The 19,711-nt window shown below is 38.0% G+C and overlaps 1 protein-coding gene across 1 annotated transcript in view; it reads right to left on the bottom strand.

Moving 5' to 3' along the window:
- LOC114050023 (formin-2-like) overlaps positions 1 to 19,711 on the bottom strand; it is a 473,042-nt gene that overhangs the window by 341,038 nt on the left and 112,293 nt on the right. The window lies entirely within an intron of this gene.

The following is a 19,711-nucleotide window of genomic DNA, read 5'->3' as shown; positions in this document are numbered from 1 at the left end:
GGCAGGAGGACCTGAGTTCAAATCTGGCCTCAGACCGAACACTTGACACTTACTAGCTATGTGACCCTGGGCAAGTCATTTAACCCCAACTGACTAAAAAAAAAATTAAAAAATTAAAAAAATGAAATTTGACATTCAACCTTATGATTCACTGGAAATGGATTTCTCTAAAGTTATCTATTCCTTTTCACCACCTCTTCCCCGCCCTTTCCATTCTTTTTTTGTTGTTGTTCAGTCTTTTCAGTCCTGTCCAACTCTTTGTGACCCTATTTAGGGTTTTCTTAGCAAAAATATTGGAGTGGTTTGCCACTTATTTCTCCAGCTAATTTGACAGATGAAAAAACTGAGGCCAACAGAGTTAGGTGACCTGCCCAAAGTCACATGGATAATAAGTATCTGAGGCTGGATTTGAATTCAGTTTTTCCTGACTCTAGGCTAGGTGCTCTATCCACTGTGCAACCTAGCTACCCCCATTCTTTTCTAAAGATCATCAAAATATAATAGATCCACTCCCAGGCGCTGTGTCTAATTAGACTCCATCTATGACACCTAGTGCTGATATAATTTTAAGGGGATACATGTACTATCTCTCCATATTGGAATGTAAACAGTTTACCTTTTTTTAATCCCTTGTTATTGCTCACTCATGTTAGCTTTTTGTGTTTCTCTTGATTCCTTTATATTTCAAAGCTTTTACTTGGCTTTTGTCTTTTCATCAAGGGTGCTTGGAAGATTTCTATTTTGTTAAAAGTCCGCTAGGTGAGTTACTATTGGTTGTGAACCCATATCTTTTGCCTTCTGGAATATTGTATTTCAAGCTTTCTACTCCTTAATATAGTGACGGCTATCAATGTATGGTATTGAATGTAAGTCTTAAGTATTTGAATTTTCCATTTTGGCAGCTTGTAGTATTTTTTCTTTGATCTGTAGGTTCTGGAATTTGGCTACAATCTTCATGTGAGGATTTCTTTCTTGAGATAACTGGGGGAGTCTTTCTATCTCTGCTTTTCCTTCTGATGCTAAGGGATCCAGGAAGTTTCAATTTTATTATATCTTGAATCTAATGTCTTGCCTCTTTTTTCTGGTCATGACTTTCAGGTAGTCCAGTGATTTTTTATTTATCCCTCCTTGAACTTTTTTCAAACTCGGGTTTTTTGTTTGTTTGTTTGTTTGTTTGTTTTTGCTACATGATACCTGAAATATTGTATTTTTTTCAGTCTGACTTTTTTTTTTTTTACTATTTCTTGTTGTCTCATGGAGTTATTAGCTTCTATTTGGTCCATTCTAATTTTCCAGTGGTTTTTTAATTGGGTAAATTACAAGCTATTAACTCTCTTTCCAAATCTTTCTTCTGTAGCTCTTATTTTTTTTCCTTTTACTACTCTCATTTGGCTTTAAAAATCATTTTAGCTCCAAAAAACAAATAAAAGAAAATAAAAAACCTACTTTTTCTTTTCTAGGAATTCTAGTTTTATTTTTGCCTGAGCTCTGTTTTTCTTTCAGGATTTGCTTATAGATGTTTTAAAGTCATTCTCCTCTTTTGGATTTGTGCCTTAAGCATATCTGTCACCACAATAGATCTTTATGTTGAGATTCTTTGTCTGTTTGTGCTTCTTCCAGACTACATTGTGATTTTGGATTTTATATTAAGGCTGGGTTATATGCACTTTAGGATAGAATATCCTGACTGGGATTTTTTCCTCTTCAGTTATTCAGCTGCTTTCTTGGGCTATTGAGTGTTTTGTTACTCTAATACGTCAGGAACAACTTAGGCTAAGACTTTCATTTCAGTGCTCTCAAAGTGGGGCAATACAAGACAAAGTATGACAATTGCCCACCTAGTCTGATGTCTTCAAGCTCCTGACCTAGATTTGGGTCTGTGACCCAAATTATACTAATATGGGCTTGACACGGGTTGCAAGTTCCAATAGGCTGCATCTGGATTCAGTCATTGTCAGGCAGCTGCAGAGTTCTGAAGGTTTAGAATGATAGAACCATATGCTTCTCTCTGGTCTGTGGGTGCTCCACTGGTTATTCTACTTCAGGCTTCAGACTAGGCTGTAGGCTGGAACTGAGTTCCTGTGACTACATGGGATCAGAGTCACAAGGTTATGGTTTGCTTTTGAACTTGTTCCTAGCTCAGTAGATAGTCTAGGGCCTATGACGTTTCTTCGCTCTGGAACATTAGACCTAGGTGCAGGTCCCTGCCTCAGGAAACCTTGGATCGCTTAACCAGAACTGACTAACAATAGAACTGTCAGTTGGCATCTGTTCCTGCATCCTGCACAAGGTCAGGAAACTTACATGATGAATTTGGGACTTCTTCTTGCCTGGTGCACAGGCCTGATCCTCTTTCAGGTCCTATGTGCTAAAATATTCTGTATAATACACCCCTGTTCAGCCTCTATCCACTGACCTAGGCTGAAATAATAAATCACTGATATTTTTAAATATCCTGATAAGGACTCAGTGTGCTATGTTTTCTAGATCTTTGTGGAAGAGTTGAATTGGGGAGCTAAGCTGTTGTTCTTCATCATCTTAGCTCTGGTCTCCCCAATTAATTCTTAACTGCCAAGTCAAATGGCCTGTAATCAATTGTCATCATTCTTCAACTTTCTGCAGTGTTGACCACCCTCTCTTTGATATTCTCTCATTGGAATTTTCATGACGCTTTCCTAGCTCTTTCCCTACTTGTGTGACTGCTCGTTCTCAGTCTACTTATCAGAGTTTCTTTGTCATGCCCACTAACACAGTCACATTTTCATTTACAAAAACCCTTTAAGTCAGGGGGTTCATAATTTAGGAGTCAGGGGTTAGATTTCAGTGGGTTCATGAAGATGGGGGAAATGACATCTTTGTTTTCACTAAGTTTTGGTTTCATTCTAAATTCTATATATTTTATTTTATTTTAAAATATTCTGAGAAGGGATCCACCAAATTGCCAAAGGGGTCCATGATACAAAAAAGGTTAAGTATCCCTGTTCCAACCTGTCAGATATGAATTACACACATTTTTGAGAGGTTGAAAGAATTCATTATCAGTAAACTCTTTTTTCTTCTCTACAAGACATTTGTTGTTGATGAAAACAAACAATAAAATCATATTTTCATATCTACCATTAAATTTTTAATGTGACCCCTACCCTGGAAGTCCAAATCCTCAAGGTTAGAAGGTCAATTTACATTTCAACTAACACAATAAGGTGACCTGGACCTAAAGTAACTGAACTACTAGAATTTTTTTTTTTGGTGGCAGGTGGTAGGGAGGAGGGAATATATAACTACCTTAAATATAGGTCTTCAGATAGACTGAAATATAACAAAATGTGTTTGAGAAGTGTTACCCTATAACATATAAGAAATTCATGAGGTAGGAATAACTAGGACTCAGGGCTCCCAACTTCATATTCACCCTTTGTCCACACTTCCTATCTTCTGTGATAACATTTAGTAAGGGACCAAAGGAACCAGAGGAAATTGAAAAGGCAGGTCCATCCTGCTAAAGATCAAAAAAGTTAATCATTTCTTTGTAATGCTGATGAACTCTCTAATATATTTACTAGTTCCATTTGCTTAACACCTAGTCCTCTAACATTAACTACATGAACCCATTTCTTGAGACATTAATCATATTTTATAATTAGGCTGTCACTTTTCAAGCAATGGCAACCAGATAGCATGTGCAAGTTGATAAATAACAGAAAGGTTTCTCCAGGATGAAGGTATGTTTGCATATCCATACTTCCACTTCAACTAGCCCCAAACAGCTTCCAGAGCCATCAGCAAGGTAAATCTCTGAAGCAAAGTCTTGGAAAATTATGAGGATATTGCCATAACATAATTTACCCAGGTAGGAAAAAGCATATAATTAATTCAGGCAGGAAGATTTTTTTAAAAAAAATGCTATCTTCATGCATTCATTCAGAAATTCTCATGGAATTAGTGACCAAAGGTCTTATAGTCTTTTGTCATATAGTCTATTCTTACTTAATTGTGCTAAAGGTAGAGTGAGGGACAAAGAGATGACAACTCAATACTCATTCATACCCAGTTTAAGGTTAATTATTTTCTTTCAGTAGATTTATTTTCCTAATTATGCCCTTCTCAAGCAAATATTAAGATTAATTTGCTTTTTCTCAAGATATAGTACTTGGGTAATGTGGAAGGTTTAGGAAAGAGGCTTAAAACACTCATAATTTTTTTAGTGTTGTGGATAATCAAGCAATCAATAAACATTTATTAAGTGCTGACTATGTACTATGTATTATGCTGGGGATACAAAAAGAGGCAAAAGACAATACCTTCCCTCAAGGAGCTCACAGTTTAATTGGGGACACAACAAACAAACAAATATCTACAAAGTATACACAGGATGAATAGGAAATACTTAATAGAAGGAAGACATTATAATTTAGAGCAGTTGGGAAAGGCTTGCTGTAGAAGATGGGGTTTTGTTGGGGATTTGAAGTAAGCCAAGGAAGCCAGTAGGCAGAAATGAGGGAAGAGAATATTCCAGGCTTGGGGATAGTCAGAGAAAATTTTTGTAGCTGAAAGATGAAGTATCTTGTTTGTAGAATAGCAAGAAGGTCAGGGTCATTGGATTGATGAATAGGTGCTGGAAAGTAAGGTATAAGAAGACTGGAAAAGTAGTAAGTGGCTAGATTATCAAGGGCTTTGAATGCCAACCAGAGGACTTGTATTTGATCCTGGAGACAACAGAGAGCCAGCCAGTGGAATTCATTGAGTAGGAAGGGTGATATGGTCAAACCTACACTTTAGGAAACTCACACTGTTGGCTGAATGGAAGATGTATTGGAGTGGGGGGAGACGTCAGAACAACCATCATGCTATTGCAAGAGTAGTGAGAGTATCAGAGGAGAGAAGGGAGAGGACCAGAGAGATGTTTAAAAGATAAAATCAATAGGACTTAGCAACAGATTGGATGTGAGGGGTGAGAGGCAGTGAGGAATTGAAAATAACTCTTAGGTTGGGAGCCTAGGTTGAGGGACTGACAGAATAGTGTTGCCTTCTTTAGTAACAGGACAGGTAGGAGTAGGGGAGGATCTCAGGGGATAGGTACTGAGTTCTGTTTTGGACATATTCGGTTTAAGATGTGGACATCTAGTTCAAGACATCTGAAAAGGCATTGGAGTTGTAAGCCTGGAGGTCAGCAAAGAGATTGGAGCAGGATAGGCACATTTGAGACCCATTAGCACAGAGATAGTGATTAAGTCAATGGGATCTGATGCCATCATCAAGTGAAGTAGTGAAGAGCACGGAAAAAAAGTCGGCCCAGGACAGAAACTTGTGAGACATCCAACCTTACAGGGTTGGGGATTGATTGATCTAGCTGGGGATCTAGAAAAGAAAGAGTGAGGAGAGGTCAGATAGGTAGGAGGAGAACCAGGTGAGAATAGTATCCTGAAAACCTAAAAAGAAGAGAGTATCAAGGAGGAGAAGATGATCAACAGTGTCAATGACTACAGAAAGGTCAAAGAGAATAAGGACTGAGAAAAGGTCTTTGGATTTGGCAACTAAGAAATCATTGGTAACTTTGGAAAGAGCTGTTTTGGCAGAATAATAAGGATAGAAGCTAGACTAAAAGGTCCTGAGAAGAGAGAGGAGAGAATAATTCACAAAGCAGATGACCCACATCCAAATAACTTCAGATTAAATTCCCCAAGAAATTAAATTTCCAAATGAAGAAAATCACAATGATTTTGCATTAGATTTATGAGCTCTATTTATAAGTGGAGCTGAATGCCACACAGCACAAATTATACAGTCATAGGAATCCTCCTTTAAAAGTTTGCAATCTACAACTGATTGGGTAGCCCTCAACTCAGTGAAAAATATAGTTTCAAGCATCTAAATCTAAAATAAACCTCTGTTAAATAAATTGTGCTTTCCTATTGACTTCCATAATCTATCTACATAAGATAAATATTATATTGGAAAAAAATTTGCACATTTACTATAGCAAATGATCATACACATATATGCACATATGCACAATGACAAGGATGCAGCCAACTTCTATCACATTATTATGTATTACTGTAAATAAAAGTAAAAATGTCTTTCTAATAAACACGCAGCACTCAGAATGTTAACAAAGCTACATTCTTCACAAAATCTACCTCTGCTTCTCCATCAAGATGTATAGGTAAAGCCAAGGTTTTTGATGGCTATGTCAGCAAAGGGTAAGCTCTGGTAGGTTAACCTTCTGTTCTCTTTAATCATTTTGAGCCATGAAGACTGTCAGTAGTTCTAATGATAACATAATAGTGTCTATCAAAGTCAGCATTTTTATGATGCAAAATGAACCTCAAAATTCTCCATAATGTACTCATAATACATACAATTGGCATATACTTTTAAATAAAAAAACACAGAGAAAAATATAAAAGCAAATTTTTTTGAAAAAATGAATATGGGATATAATAAGCTTTGTATATTCTTTCTTGTGAGATATTATGTCTAGAAAAATGTTGTTTTAAAATCTTAATCTTTGATAGTAGACATTGCAATATCCTTTGGCTAAGGAATTATATACATTACCCAGCCAAAATTTCTTGATTTTTGTATTATCTTATAAGTGGGTGGCAACATTTTGGCCTTATAAATTGAATACTTATATATCAAAAACCTAAAAGTGACTATTTTGAAAAATTCATGCCAAGAATATTTTTCCAAAGATTTTCTCATCCCCCAAAAGAGAAGATTAGTGTAGCATTGTTGTTATAAATATTGATAAGAAAGCCAAAAAAACACTAGAGCTAAGTTCTTGTTGAAAAGTTAATTTGTTCATCCTTGAATCTGTCAGATATAGATAGTATATATTTGGAGTTCAAGAATATGAAAATTTCTCAATATCTATGATGTCAGCATGCTAACACCATAAATTCATTTTTATACCATTCAACTAAGGTTATATTCATTATTCATTTTCTACCATAGCCTGGGATCCAACTTCTCTCTTTGGAAACCCATATCCAAGTTCTTGGTAAATCATGATCGCTCTTTCCCCTTAGAATATGGGAATCCTACCATTTTCAGAACAAATTTTATGTCCCTTACATATTTTCAGATTTGTAATGCAATGGGATGATGATTTTTGTGTGTCAGAGTAAAAATGCTCCAAATCACTTATAGCTGAACCTCAAATTCCTCAAATGTAAAGTGGGGTTGAAATTTGCATTAAATACTTTATAGGGTTGTTGTGAAAAAAAGCATCTTGTAAACCTTAACTTCCATGTGAAAGTGAACTATTATCATCACCTTTATGATTCATATAGTTTGCTATACTGTGTACCAGCCCCTTTTTTTCCTAAAACCAAGAGTTGTTGTTCAATACTGTCTGTCTCTTTGTGACCCCATTTGGGGTTTTCTTGAAAAAAATACTGGAGCAGTTTGCTACTTCCTTCTCCAGCTCATTTTTATAGATGAGGAAACTGAGGTAGATAGGGTCGCGTGACTTGCTCAGGGTCACACAGCTAGTAAGAGTCCAAGGCCAGATTTGAACTCACAAAGATGAGTCTTCCTGACTCTAGGCCCAACACTGTGCCATCTAGTTGTCCATAATAAGAATTAGCATTATTTATAATAAAAAAATCCTGGGGGCCTTTTATAGTATGATAAGGTATATATCAACCAATCTATGGTCAACATTATTTATATATTTCTACTAGTGTTAGCTATAGCAATAAGACAAGATTGAAAAAATGAGATAATATACATTTTTTAAAGAAGAAACAAATTTATTGCTTTTGGCAGATGCTACTATGGTTATTTAGAGAACTCAGAGATTCAACTAAAAATAAATTCAAACAATACATTCAATAGACTAGGAGGATAAACTCACAAAATCATCAGTCTACATTACCAACAAAACCTAGTGGAAAATGAAATTCTATGAAAATAAATATAAAATGTCTGCAATGTATGGGATTCCACCTACCAAAACACCACTCAAAACTTATTGAAAACTCTTTATAAATATGTAAAATTACTCTCTCTAATCATAACATCCTATCCTTCTGCTTCTTTTACTTCTATGAGCCTGATCTTTGCCTTCATCATGATCTCTAATCCTTCAAGCCCTCCATGTTTTCCCATTTCATCAATCTATTCTGGTTTTAGTTCTAATTCCTCACAATTTCAACCATATTCTCAATCATTTCAATAGTATACTTCCTTCCACTCTTGAAAATCATTCTCTACCACAACATTTTAATGCCCCTCCCACTCTGCTAATAATCTCTACTTCCAATCTTCTCTTATTCCTATTTTTAAACTGTTGGGCACAGAAGGAAATAACAAACCCTTGCTCTCTGGAACCATTATAAGATTATGCCACCCAACATCAACTGGGTCCTGACTGTAGTACATTTTTTATTCATCTTTTATTCTCACATTTTTCACCATGCCTTTTTTCATGGCCCTATATCCCCACCCATCATTCTCAATAGACAATCTCACTACTTCTTAAGAAGAATATCTAGGCTTTCTTTCCAGTGGCAGTGTCCAGAGGTTAAATACTCACTCACTCACTGTGTGATCACCATGCAGTAAGCAGAGGAAAAGACCTGAGAGCCACCTTCCCTTTCTTCCTAGTCAAGTGGCCCTAAGAAACACACTTGGGATTTTGGTCTTGTTTCTTTGGTCTTTTCCAGTTGTAGTTGCAGGAAATAGAGTTCCCCCACCCAGAAGGTCAAGTCTTGGGGGACGTTGGAAGCCAGAGTTCAAGGCCAGATATTATAGTAAGCCTTACCAGGAAGCCCTAAGAAACAAGGGGCCTGGAATAAAAGTTTAGGGAGATGCTTTGGACTTGGAACTTCATGGGCCTCAATGCTATGTAGGGTTTGAATTAAGCTATGAACTTAATCTCCCTCTTCTTCCTAGGGACAAAATGTGGGTATGTGGGAGAGCTTCAGGGGTTTGGGATATGTCCCCCAGGTTGGGATGAGGAGGAATATTTGTATGCTTCTTCTTGCAACCTTACCTTATGTTACTCCTAGCCTTAACTCACCTTACTCCCCTTCACTTATATTAATGTATATCTCAGCCAAACAAGACTATTATTACCCATTATCATCTGCTCCTTCTCATCTTATTCATTCATGCAGTCTTCCCCTCTTCATTTTTTTCATAGCAGTTTATTTGTACTGCTGTACTTATCTGTCTACTGTAAGAAGTCTTTGAGGTATGTCTTATTCCTCTATTAGATTATAAACTTCTTGAGAACCTATTTCTAAATTCTTTTATATCCCTCACTGCTTTGCATATAATAGATGATGAATAAGTGTGTTGGATTATCAAAAAAAGTTTAAAAGGCAGATTGTTTAAGATAAAAGCTAAATATAATAGTACTTCAATGATCCTTTACAAGGAGGCATTTGTCTCTTTAATTTATTGTGACTAAGGATACTTTATTAAGATTGGCTATATCTGAACCAGACCCCTTGGCCACTTACTTTTTTTGTTTCCCCGAACTTTTCCTGAAATTCTTGTATACTTTGATTCTCATCTTAATTATCAACCCTTATTTGATGGCAAGATTCAGAACTTATGTTTTCTTTTAATTTCTGTAATTTGAAATACCAGGAAAATGTCTATTCAAATGTAGTTTCAGTAATAGGTTATAAAACACAGCCCATAATTTTTACACTTATTTTCTCTGTTGCCTTTTCTTTATTCTTCCCAGATTTCAAATGATATTGTGAGCACAATTGAGAAGAAAAGGACAATATAGTTGAGTAATGTGAGGCACACAATAAGCATTTAATAAATGCTTATTGATTATATAGCATGAAATAAGTATGAAAAGAGGTTAGAGATGAATTATGAAAAGCTTTAAATGACAAATGAAAATATCTGTATTTTATATTAGGAGCCACTGAAAATTCTTTAAACAACGACCTGGTCAGGTCTGCACTTTAAAAATATTCTCCTATTAGTTTATAAATCTATAAGATCAAGGATTGGGTATTCTTTAATCTCTGTATTCTCTAATCCCCTTCCCTCAAAAAACATTTAATGACTATTAAAGTTACAATATTTCAGTCTGCATTATACAATTCAACAGAATTATATGCTGTCATGCATTATTTGCACATACATTTACATGCATATTCATGTACATTCATATCTCTTTCACAGCTTCCTTGAAGGCAGAATGAATGTTTTATGTTCCTCTCTCAAATGAGATATTTGTTAAGAGCATGGACAGTGCTGGGCACAGAATAGGTACTTAATAAATGCTTCCTCCCTCTGCCCCCAATCATCCCCTCATTAGCCAGCAAAATGTCCCATACATAATGAGTGCTTAGAAAGTTTTTTATTAATTTGAGCTATAGCCTTATGGAGCTATAAAGAACTCATTCCAGCTTAATTACTATTTTTAGACATGACCTCCAAACCTGCCCTTGTATCTACATCAGACTAATATTTGTAATTCATGTATTTTGTACCACCATTTCATATTAAGAATATGAAAGGTATAATTTCATTTTACCTTCCAGCTCTGCTCTTGCCCCACCTTACTCAGTGGGGGGTAATATCCTGAAAGAAAATCAATGTGCTATCTTTGCCTCTTTTCTCACATTCACATTTCAGTTTTATCTACTTGTCAGGTATTAACACTTTGTAATTCATAGCATGGTCAGAAAAGAAAACTCAGCAATTCTTTAAACTTTTTAAATTCTTTTTTAGGAACTTCTGCCTTCCCACTTCTCATCTGTCCATCTAGTCAGAAGTTTAATTCTGGAGCAATTACTGCTGCTGTTTTAATCACATTATTATCATCTTCTTTGTCAAAATATCACCTCCCAAAGAGTTTCTGATTTACCTCTTCCTGCCCCCCTCCTCCAAGTTGGAAGTGATCTCTCACTATTTTGAAGTCCTCAAGTTATTTGCTTGATAGAAGTCTTATACTATAGTTTTATTTGGTATATGAATTAAATGATCTCTAAGGCTCCTACTAGTTATAAATTCATGATCCTATGTTGTCTCTACCCTACTAAATTGCAATCTATTTGTGCACAGGGATTGTGAATTATTTCCCCTTCGGATCAACTATATAGTACATAGCTTACAGTCTTGTACATAGGAGGTGCTTACTGAATACTTAAACATTTCATCCAAGTCCATTGGATTTCATTCAAATTCAGACTGTTCTTTCTTGGTATTAATGGTCTCTATCATTTCATCTTTTCTGTCTAAGCTTTCTATGTGTATGCTTTGAAGCAACTCTACCAACCCAATCTGGCACTGGCAGATCATGTTCCCAGAGGGTGTTCCTATGGTGAGGTTGTGTCTTTAATGCAGTTTGTGAGCCTCACTAGTGTGATGCCTCTTCATGATTACGGATTAATATCAGTCAGCTAGACTTTAGGTTTTTGTTTGTTTTTTTAAGGGAAGAGTATTTTACTCTATTAGAGTAAAGATAATTGGTACAAAACATCCCCCAAGTCTTTGACACACTTCCCTGTAAGTACATAGAATGTCCAGGGGATGGGGGATAGAGCCAAGATGGAGGACTGACAGGAAGTAAGGCCAAGCTCATTTCTACAAACTCCTCCTAACAGATATAAAAAAAAAAATCTGAGTCAGAATCCTGATGGGAAAATTCAAACAAATAAACAAACAAACAAACAAACAAAACCCACAGTTGGTATTTTGTCCAACCCACTTAGGTAAAGGGGAATAAGGAGGTCTTTGGACACTAGAGTTAGGGTCAGGCTAGGAGCATGCTGTGGATGGAGGATTTTAGTTACCAAGGGGAGGCTATGTGCTGGGACAATAGGAGGTCTCAGAACTATGCTGGGGCACCCCTACACCTACCCTGGGACACTGCAATGGGGATAGGAGCAACTGGCAACTTTGGGTTGCAGATTCAGGGCAGAGTGAGAAGGGCACCTGTGCAATGTGCATGCATGGCAGTTTCAGATAGAGAGGTCCTGTATATGGATAAAGGAGGCTGTTCAGAATACAGCAGAAATGGTGGTGTCCAACAAAACTCAAGCACAAAGCAAAGTCTCACTTCAAAAGTGTAGCCCAACCTGTAGAGGAATAAAAAGAGCAGAAATCCCAGACCAAAGGAGGTCCCACAATTTTTCCACTCTGAGCCAGCAGGGCCTTCCACCCAGCTTATGGTGTTCTCTTGCTTGGACCCAAACCCAGGTCAGGAACATGCAGAGCTCATATAAGGAGGCTCTGGATTAGACTCTTTAGAGAGCATGGAAAGCTTTCAAGTCCTTAACCCCTCCCTGAGATCCTGGAATAATATTCATTACTCCCAAGAAAGCAGCGGCAAGACCAGCCCAGACCTTGCCTCCAGAAGTACTGCAGAGCCCTGGACTAACATTAAGTCCTGGAAGAATGGACAAAAAAAAAAAAAAAAAACACCACCATAATGGTGGGAGGGACATCTAAAACTCAAACACAGAAGACAATGACTCTAAAACATCTTCAAGCATTTCCTCAGGAAAAAATAAAACAACATAGATTGAGCATAAACTCAACTATAATTTCTGGAAGAGCTGAAGCAAGATAAAAGCAGTTCAAAATGCTTTTCATAAATGGAGTGAGAGTGTTGGTGGGGAAAAATTGGAAAAGAAATGAGACCTGTGGGAGAAAGAACTGGAAAGGGAATTAATAGCTTAGTACAAGAGGTACAAAACCTTGATCAAGCAACAAACTCCCTGAAAATTAGAATGGATCAAAATTTATAGATGTCTATTTGTGTGCTATGATTACATGAGATAATTTCCCCTAACCTTTCTTTCCCTCCCCCAACACAATGTATTCCTCCATGAGGCAACAAGAAATATTAAAACAAAGTCAAAAGGCAGGAAAAATAGAAGAAAATACATGATATCTCACAGAAAAAACAAATGCTCTGGAAAAGAGATTGAGGGAAAAGTTTTTTTTTTTTTAAATCATTGGCCTATCTAAATACCTCAACTAAAAATGAACCTAGACATCATGTTTCAAGAAATCTTAAAAGCTCTCTTAGAATCAGAGGGTAAGGTAAAAGTAGAAAAAATCCATCAGTTTTCTTGTGAAAGAAATCTAAAAATGAAAACTCTCAGAAACATCATAACTCAAATTCAAAACTTCCTTGTCAAAGAAAAAAAATTACTGAAAACAACCAAAAAGAAAGAATTCAAGTACTAAAGGAGCCACAGTCAGGATCACAGATAATTTAGCAGCCAACACTATCAAGGAGCAGAGAATGTGGAATATGATATTCCTGAAGGTAAAGGACATGAGCTTACAGCCAAGAAATACTTACCCAGCAAAAGTGAATATAACAAATGCTATAGGGGAAAATGAATTTTTAATGAAATAAAAGATTTCCAAGCATTCTTGATAAAAAGACCAGAGCTGTGAAGAAATTTTGAAGTACAAACACAGAAATGAAAAGAAACATAAATTAACAATGATGAAGGACTAAACAAGGATAAACTGCTTACATTCAAATATAAGAAGATGATACTGTCCCCTCTGAACCCTATCATCATCAAATTTTATAGAGGGAGTCCAATTCGACAAGCCCTGGGCATGATTCAGTTATATTTTGATCTTAAGAAAAGAATAGAGGGAGAAGAGGAATACATTGTGATGGAGGAGAGAAATAAAGGTTAGGGAAATTATCTCACATAATCATTGCACACAAATAGACATCTATACAAACAAAGAGGGGCAGAGGAGATAGCTGACACTTAAACCTCACTCCTCTAAATTGGTCAAAAGAAGGAAGAATGCATACACGTACATATACAACACACACGTACACACATACATACACAAAAAAATAGTTGCATACGGAAATACATTTCACTCAACAGCAAAATAGAAAAAGGAGAGATGGAAAATTAGAAGAAGGGTGGATTAAGAATAGGATTACTCCTAAAACAAATTTAAAGATATACAAAAACACAGCTTTTTTTTAAAGTAGAAAAAACAAGAATTTGAGGGGTTGCTTACAAATTGGAAAATGAATGAACAAGTTTTCTTTCATGGATGTGATGGAATACTATTGTGCTGAACTCTTATTAGTGTAATGACCAATCATATTGCAGAGGACTAATGATGAAATATGATACCAGCCTCCTGACAGAGAGATGATCAGAGCACAGATTGATACTCAAACACACACACACACACACACACACACACACACACACATATATTTATACTTTTATAAATGGAATGAGTTTGCAGAAAACAATTGGAAAATAAATGAGAGCTATGGGAGAAAGAATTAGAAATATAGATAGATATGTAAAAATATAGACATACATGTGTATATATATATATAAATATATATATATATAAAAATATATATATATATATATATTTGTGTATACGGAGAGATAGATAGGTAGACAGACATAGATATAAATGTAGGCAGCTAGGTGGTGCACTAGATAGACCACCGGGGCCAGAGTTAGAAAGATCTGAGTTCAAATTTGGCCTTAGACACTTAGTAGCTGTGTGACCCTGGGCAAGTCACTCAACCTCTACTTGCCTCAGTTCCTCACCTGTAAAAATGGAGACACACTGAAGAAGTAAATGGTAAAACATTCCAGTATCTTCACCAAGAAAACCCCATGGACAAAGTCCAGAGAGCTATAAAGAATTGAACATGACTGAACAACAGAATACATATATGAAAAATGGGTTTGCTTGACTACATGTTTGTAACAGGGGTTTTATTTTTCTTGATTTCTTAAGGTGGATATGGTAGGCAGAAGTGGGAGGGAGAGAAGGCTTATCCTTATCTGAAAATAAAAATATTTAGTCCAGAGGAAAATGGATTCAAACTTAAAGCACATATGTGGCAAAAGGGTAACTCACAGTTCTCATTGTTGGAATTTCTTTTCCCTCTTTGTGGGGTAATCATAAAATCTCCTTTAGGCATGGTGTAGGTTTTCTTTTGGGCTCCTGGTAGAATCTGGAAGCTGCCCCTCTTTGCCATGTCTAGATTATCCTCAGCTACCTTGCAGATATTGCATCGAACCATAATCCCAGGAGTCTCTATTTGGGGGATAGGCTCAGGCTGGCCATGTCTCTTTACCTTCCCAGTTCTCCTTTTGACTCTACATTGCCACCAAGACATGGCTGCCAGCACCTAGGCCCTTCTCATTCTGGAACATCCCTCTACCACCTGAACCTCCTTCTGCCATTAATGAGTACCTGCTAGGCACTTCCATTTTGGGGATGAGCTCTGCTTCATTCCCCTCCGAACTATGCTTCTGGATCTTTAGATTTCATCACCATACCCCTACATGGGGTACCCTCTCCCCTCAACCCCAACTTTTCAGCTCCTTCTTGTGTGTCTTCTCCCAATTAGAATGTAAGCTTGAGGGAAGAGACTGTCTTTTTGCTTGTGTTTATGTCCCAAGTACTTGGCACGGTGTTTGGCACACAGCTTAAAATAAATGCTTGCTGTCTGCCTAACTGTCCTAGGGACACTGCCAGGATTGGGACTTGATAGTGTTTAAAATCCTTCTGGCCCTCCAAAGTTCACAAGATGTGCCTGTGGTCAGAAAGGGGAATAGGAGGAGACCAAGGAACTCTCATCCACCCCTCCACTCCCTTACCTCCCCCCCCACCCCTGCCAAGCAATTCTAGTGATTCTTAAGAGTTGTGTGTTACTATTCTTTCTTCTCTCCACACTAAGACACTCAGGACTTCCACTTCCAGAAGCCAAGATGTCAGAGTAAAAAGGTAGTCGCTCTCACCATACCCTATCAACCTCTGAAAACCCAGAAAATATCACCCCAGAAAAAACCCTGGAACAGCAGAACCAGAAGAAAGACAGGGTGCAGCAGTGTAGTAGCCCAGGTAGCTAGAGGGATTAACAGGAAAGGCTCCTCTTACCCTGGGGGAAGGGGAGCAGTACGAACAGGAGTCGGCCAGCCAGCTAGTGGAAAGACCTACTTTAGCACACCAGGAGGAGATTCTGGCGCCTTGGCATTCTACAGCAAATGGGTCTCCCAGTGCCTCAGCAAAAATAAGGGAAACAGCACTCCAAAGGGCCCCCAGGCGGATAAGCACCCTGCAGCATTCATCTGAAAGGAGCCGAAGAAAGCAACCTAGAGTTGCCCGAAAGTTCCAGCCTTGCTGATTCCAGCCCAACACCAGGTAAGCTGCCAGAACCCTATAGCCTCTAACTGCCAACCAGGAGGAGATCCCGAAGCCCAGGTGGTCGAGCAGGCAAACACTAACAGCTGGACCTCCTAGTGCCTCAGTGAGGGAGGGGGAACCGGTAGAAACCAGCTCAGAAAACCACCAGGTGCCTCGGCATTCTACAGCAAAGGAGTCTGCCAATGCCTCAGCAGAACTAAGGGAGGCAGCACTGCAAGGGGCCCCAGGCAGATAAACACCCTGCAGCCCCCATCTAAAAGGAGCTGAACAAAGCTAAAGGAAAGGAAAAGCAGGCAACCTAGATTTGCCTGAAAGTCCCAGCCTTGCTGATTCCAGCCCAACACCAGATAAGCTGCCAGAACCCTATAGCCTCTAATTGCCAACATAAGAGGCCCCAGCACACAAAGCCAGTGACCAAGACCTAGGCTCTCAACACAAGAAGCTTGGGTCAGTGCCCTCTGCTCCCCAGCAGGAGAGCTTAATGTCTTTAAAGGCCAGGCAATAAAGAAGCACCGTGAGTAAAAAGAAACGTACAATAGATTCATATTGCGAGAAGAGTGAAGATCACCACGATAGGACACTTAAATACCCATGTTCCGAATTTGCTTGCTTTTTGATTTAAAGCTCACAGTGTTTGATCAAGTTGCCACAACTAAACTGAACACACTAATCACTCCATTTCATCCAATAGCTTTCAAGGACTTCTAAATTTATCAAGCAATGTTCAAACTACCCTAGAGGCTTTGATTGGCCCTCCCAATTCTGCTCTGCTACCGAGTATGCCTCCCCACTCCATCTTCTTTTTCCCTGTCTGAGGGAGATGTGAAGCCATCCAGATGTTGCTTGTTCTCCAGGGCCAGACTTGAAAGAAGGATGTAATGATCAAAGAGATCTCATTATAGGGGGAATTCAAGACCCACTATCTCTATGGGCAGCTCCCCAAGTTCATGAATGTAGACTTCACCTTGTCCCAGAGCAATGTTATCCTGAGATATCTGAGTCAAAAGCACAGGCTGTATGAGAACATTCAAAAAGTCACTCTTGGATATGTCAAATCAGATTAAACCAAATATAGTCACTTCATCTGCCCAAACAATGAAGGGAGAAAGGAGCAATAAATGAGGAATCTCCCCAGATAGCTGAAACCTTTCAATACCCTGCTGGCTCAGAACCAGACAAACAAGGTCCTCAATTCTTTTGCATATTACAATGAACTAGATCTGCTGCTAATTCATGATATCCTAGACTAGACACTTTCCCCTTATTCTCTGCCTACATGAGCTGGCTTTTTTCCCCAGCCCAAGCTCAAAGTCTTTCTGGCTTCAACATAGCACAATGATCACCTCATCATTGTCCATGGTAAACAATGAGGGTTGGCTTGGCCCCTCCCAGTCAATAAAGGTTTTTAATAAAATCTTTGACTGATTTATACACTGGAGAAGTCAGTGTATGCCAGTGCATATCTAATACAGACTTCTGAATATATTCATTGTGTTCTCACTTGATTAAAGTATTAGGATAGAGTATCTTATTAGTTAGTTTAACTTATTAGTTAACTTAAATTTATTCATTTAAGTGGGGTGCTGTGACTTTTGGATTGACTCAGTTGATCCCTACCCTTACGTTTCCATGGAATATCATCTCCAAGGCCATTCAATCAAATTTCCTCAATCAAAGCCTTTCCTACCCTCAGACATTAGGACCTGGGATCAAATCCAAGCTCTCTTTACCTACCCCCTGCATGATCTTGAGCAAGTCCCTAACCAGTTTCTTCATTTATAAAATTAAGACATTGATGATCTCTAAGTTTCCTTCTAGCAAAATCTAGGATCTCATAATGCAGAAACTGATCAATTTTATTGAGTATATTCTAGGGAGAGAAGTTTGTGTTCCTTGGTATAACAGAGTTGGTCTTTCACTGACCTAATCACAGGAAAAAAGACCATGTAAAGAGGTGTTAAATTGTAAAATTGACGGCTATGCAATCTCTTTAGAGGGTACAAATTAGTCTCTTGAGGAAATCAGAAAGGGGCGACAGGAGTATGTGAAGAATGATAGACTATGCTTCAGGATGACCTCTGAAAGTTGGTGCCTCAACTCCAGGACTCTGAGAACTGAGTTCCTGAGGAGATGAGCAAAAGAAGCATAGAGCCAAAGGAGGAAAAAGCTATAGGGAAGCCATGTTGAGCTCAGAGAAGAAGACCAGGCAGAGGCAATCACAACAAAAAAGAGGCCCAGGACTCTGGGACTGAGAGTACTAGGACTGATGGGGAACAGAAGTTGTATTGCTGAAAACTGATCTCCGCTTACAGACCTCAAGGCAAGTAATCCAGTGTCTCCTTTATTCCCTTGAGCTCCTTCTTGAGGACCTGACACTTTTTTTCTCCTCTGGGAGGAGGGAAGGCAAAGGCATCTGTTTACCTTACTTTGTTTTAAGTGTTTACTTTGCCTTTATAAACAGTGGTAACCACCAGCTATTACCAGTTGTACTTATAGGGACTGCAGTTGAAAGGAAGCAACTGAGAAAGGAAGAGTCTCCAGAGAAGAGATAGAGACACACTAAGGTATTTTGTCAGCCAGTCTCTGGCTGAGGGCTTGATGCTAACAAAAAAAAGATAAAGAGAATAACAGATCCTTTGATGTTGCTCCCCAGAGTGGAGAAGAAGCATTTATACCAGGAAATTCATCTGGGCTACAAGCCAGTGGTACGGTTAGAAGCAAATAAGAGTAGTTGAAGAATCCTGATCACACTGTCCCCCTTAACACAATTGTACTGGGGGGCTTCAAGATAATGAAAATACAATCCTTATACATGAAAAAAAGCTTAAATATTTAATTTGTTAGACAAAAATGAATCAATTGCTGGGTGAATTGGGCATGTCAGTTCACTGAGCCTCAGTGCCCTCATCTGTAATCATAGGGGAGGATATAGGTAGACTAGTTTCTAAGAGCTCTTTCCAACTCCAACATTCTATAATGCAAATCATACTTGTCTATCTCTATCTATCTCTCTATCTCTATCTTCATGACCCATTTGGGTTTTCTTTGCAAAGATACTGGAGTGGTTTGCCATTTCCTTCTCCAGTTCATTTTGCAGATGAAGAAACTGAGGTAAACAGGGTTAAATGACTTGTTCAGGGTCACACAGGTAGGAATGTGTCTAAGGCCAGATTTGAACTCATGAAAACGAGTCTTCCTGGTTCCAAGGCCAGCACTCTATCCACTGGGCCATGTAGCTGTTATAAAGCAACATGTTAATAAATAAAAAATAATGGAATATAAAATGTGCATTTAAGTGTTGCCTCTAGTAAAGTCCTATTCTAATACCTTTTTAGTCAGTCAACAAGTATGTATTCAGTACTTATAATGAGGTAGGCACTGTACTAAGTACTGAAGATTAAAAAAGAAAGAAAGAAAGAAAAAAAACTGTCTCTGCCCTCCACGAACTCACATTCTAGTGATGAAATTAATGTATATTGTAGGTACATAATTATATACCTACAAGATATGGACAGAATATATGGTAGATATTCTCAGGGAAAGGCCCTGTGGG

The sequence above is a fragment of the Vombatus ursinus genome, unplaced genomic scaffold (assembly GCF_900497805.2).
Source record: "Vombatus ursinus unplaced genomic scaffold, bare-nosed wombat genome assembly UNPS02014798.1, whole genome shotgun sequence".
Lineage (NCBI taxonomy): Eukaryota > Metazoa > Chordata > Mammalia > Diprotodontia > Vombatidae > Vombatus > Vombatus ursinus.
The sequence above is the reverse complement of the archived record's forward strand: the minus strand, read 5'-3'. Positions and strand labels throughout refer to the sequence as shown.